The following is a 4,033-nucleotide window of genomic DNA, read 5'->3' on the forward strand; positions in this document are numbered from 1 at the left end:
ATCAATTGTCAGGTGTGGGGTTGCCATGGCAATCAATAGGTTGAGGCAGCTGGAAATTGCACAGGTGTAGCACAGGCAGAGCCTTTTGTGGTGATTCTGGAGAACCGTGGGTCCGAACGACTCGATTCCGGGCACTGCACTCCCTGGGGGGGGGTGTGGAACGCGTGTGTCGAATGTGAAGTCGGTGGGTCAAATGGTTCTCGAGTTACGTGCACCTCTGCAGCCACCTATAATGAATGGTTAAACTGATTGGAGACCAGGTGTCTGGGATCTCCTTAAAGCTGCCCAGGCAGGGCACCAGGACTGCTGATTAGATGGCCTGCTCATCAGCTTTGGGATGACCCAACGTTCACAGGGAAATACCTGCAGGTTTATCCTGTGTAATACCTTTAATTATACCACAGGTCGTTTCGAGGAAGCAATCTGATTGGTTGAAACAGCCTTCTAGCCGTGGGTTAAACCAGCACCATTCACCACCTAATCAAAACAAAGAATTCACCTGCTCTGTTCTCCCAGAGCGCTAGCAAACTCGGTGGCTAGGCTAGCTAGTTTCTTGGGACATTTGTGGTCGTAGTGACTACATCTGTCATTAAAAAAATATATTCTTTCAGCGATTTTCTTAGTTTTAAGGGTAACTGTTGTATAATTGCAATATTACACTCGAGGGTGTGGGTTAACGTGATTATTGCCACTTCAGTGATGCTTGCGGAACTCGACTTCGTCTCGTTCCTCACCGCATCCCTGTCGTGGCAATAATCACGTTAACCCACACCCTCTCGTGTAATATTGCTTAACTATAGCACTTCTTCTTGGAAACCGGCTGATGTTACAGTTCAGAAAACCTCCTTACAGTCTACAGTACCAGTGTACGTCATCAATGGGGATTCCAAGCAAATAGAAATGACAGGCTTTCTCTTCCTGGAAAGTTAGCATGCTGAAATATAAGCCATTTAATTAGTGTGCTTAATTGCCCTAATAGGGCAACCAGACTATAGTAATTGTAAATGAGCGATACTTTGGCGCGCTACTCCTCCCACAGTTTTTGCCGCACGCACTCGAGCCAATTATGTCAAATCGACCAGCTTCATCGGGAATCGTGTGATTGCTCATTGTTAAGAGAAATGTTGTATAGTTTAATTGATATTAATTAATTAGTTCTCCATAGACTGGGAAGATCGAATTTCCCTTGGAGACCATATTGTGCCCTATTTACAAGACTTGGGGGGGAGGTTCATAATAATTATGAAAATTAATTGAAAAGGAATTACATCAGTCGGACTATGTTTTTCCCTATAACTCTTGAACCGTAAGTCGTAAAATCAAAATGTCCTTTTCCAAAGATTCCTTGGGTCCCCGATAGACTACGCCCATTTCCGTTAGGAAAGAATTTCCACCAAATTTGAATTTTCTTCAAAACACACTCTTTGCTCCTCCTGCTACAGATGTTGTCCAAATCACTCAAAAATTGCTACAGGTGATCTCTGGACCTATCCGATTAAAACACCACAGGCAGTATTTTGAAGTTAGTGGGAGAGGCCTATTTTACAAAAAAAACCATGAACCAAACGTCCAATCCACCCCAAATTTGAATCAGATGTCACGGGTGGTTTAATCAACCAAGAGCCAAAAGCAATTCCATTTTCATCCATAGGGGGCGCCGCAAATACAAAAAGTGTAACCGTTTGTTGCAGAAAAAAGATTTTTGGGGGGATAAATACCCTCCAAATTACTTACACATGATCACAGGGGTGACTTGACATTGTAATTGTCTCGCACAATTAGTGGGAGGGGCCTGTAAGCGATTGCAGCAACCACACCGATGATGATGATGACTGATGGTAGGTAGGTTTCTGAACTGTCCACAGCCCTCCTCTGACATAGTGTAGACAGAAATTATAGCATCGTATAATGAGCATAACGACGGCTATCAAATATAAAGATATGGTGCATGGTCCTTTAGTTTAATAGATATCTAGGCCTTTAAAATGTTTTTACTACGTATTTATTTGTCTCGTGAACAAGTTCCAGTGCTGTAGGCCAGGAGTTCTCAACGTTTTTGGCTGGGGACCCCCGGGAATGCTTTGGCCATGTCTCGTCACCTCACCCCCCCCCCCCCCCACCCCCCAAAATGATTTGGCGACCACCCGAGGGGTCTTGACCCCCAGGTTGAGAACCCCTGCTGTAGGCTATAGTAATAATAATTATAGTACAGCTACCCTGCCCACGGCTAAATGGCCGTCTAAAAAAAATGGGGTAAAGATAGTCTAGTCTTAGATTAGACTATTTATAGACGGTCTAAAAATAGACTGGCTAATCAAGATCTAAATATAGACCGTCTATAAATAGAGGTTGAAACGACGTTGTTTGAACGTCTAATCTAAGCCTAGACTATCTTTACCCCATTTTTTTAGACGGCCATTTAGACGTCTAACTAACAGAATGCTTAGTGGGTGCCTGCATTCAAGAACAAATAAATATGCTTTCGTTGTAAAACAGGCTGCCTTTTCACTTGACTTATATTACTGTACATTCATAGGAGCAGGGACGAATAGTTTTTATAATCCTCATGGGGGCCCGTGCCGCCCCGCCAGGTGCCAGACTTGGATGGTTAGAGCGGCGCGATTGTATACACAGTCAATGCAAGACGAGAATTGCGCGAACGGGCGCGACCCGATGCGGCACAAACGGGACGAACCGAGGCGAATATATATTCAGGTCCAATTCCTCATGGGGGCCCTGGCCCCCCGGCCCCCACAGACTCTATGTCACTGCGTAGGAGGACTGGAGGAGGCTGTTTATCATAAATGTATACGTCATTACAGGAATAGCTCTTCTTGTGATGAAGTAATTCATTGGCTTGTGGCATTGCGGGGAGAATGTCATTTGTTTGTTTATTCATTCACTGACCTCTGTCCTTAAGGGTTAGGTAAGGGTCATTATAGTTTTTCCAACTTGAGTGCATTATGTTTGGCCTCCGCTGCGTCTTACGAATAAGCCTCTTAAGGTCTTTGCGCTTCTTGAATTGTCAACTCTGACGGTCTGAGCTGCTGTAAGAGCAACTCAGACATGTTATATGACACACATACATATCATATAACGTGAAAAATACAAATTTTTCAGGAAATTAAGAAAACCTTGTATTTTGCACAGCAAAGCAATACAGCCTCATCAAAGTTGGTGTTGTAACTTTATATATTGTCAATTACTTCCATGAGAGGGGGAGAGGTGGTGGAATTAGTTGCTTAAGCAGACATTTTGAGGGTCCAATGGAGTTAAGAGGTTTTGTCCAAAGCACTTTTTTACTACTTTCCATTGGTTCAATATTTTCGAAACAACACACAGACGTAAAGGGTGTTTAGTTATGAGGTTTCCTTAAAACCAATAACATCAATATACAAACAGGCTATATAAATCATGGGTCAAAAACCGATGAGATGGCACCTTTGTGGTATCTTAAAAAAACATAACCTTTTTACGTTTTTTTCTACTATCAAATTGGTTTTTAAATGTTTACATGGTCATGTGTCCCTGGGTGTCTTTAAATCTCTTCTAAAGACCCACTTTTTCTCTCTGGCTTTTAATGTTGTCTGATTACGCATAATACCCTTCTTATACCATGTATGTATATACTTCTGCTTTCACTTTTTTTTTTAGTGGTGCAACCACTCCCTTACGGAGTTATGTGTGTGGGTGGCTGGCTTGGTATGAGCACGAAAACAGCATGGTTGTTTTTCACCACCTGTGCGCAACCTAACACACACACAAACACACATGCACATATTAACTGTATATGATTTCAGGTGTGCCAGTACAGTACAGTAGAGGGTACAGTAGAGGTAACGCTGTCATTTCTCAACCGTTTCGGACGCGGGGCGGCTCGCCGGAACCGGGCCGGTACCCTGTGTGCGTTCATGTGGGTCTGGAACCCCCCCCCCCCCCCCCCCAGGAACCCCCACACGGAGTTGCACCACTCATTTCACACGGTGTGATTTCTTTACTTTTTTCTTTTATGTGACTTATTGTTTTTTACATG

This window comes from Electrona antarctica (genome assembly GCF_951216825.1).
Source record: "Electrona antarctica genome assembly, chromosome: 1".
NCBI lineage: Eukaryota > Metazoa > Chordata > Actinopteri > Myctophiformes > Myctophidae > Electrona > Electrona antarctica.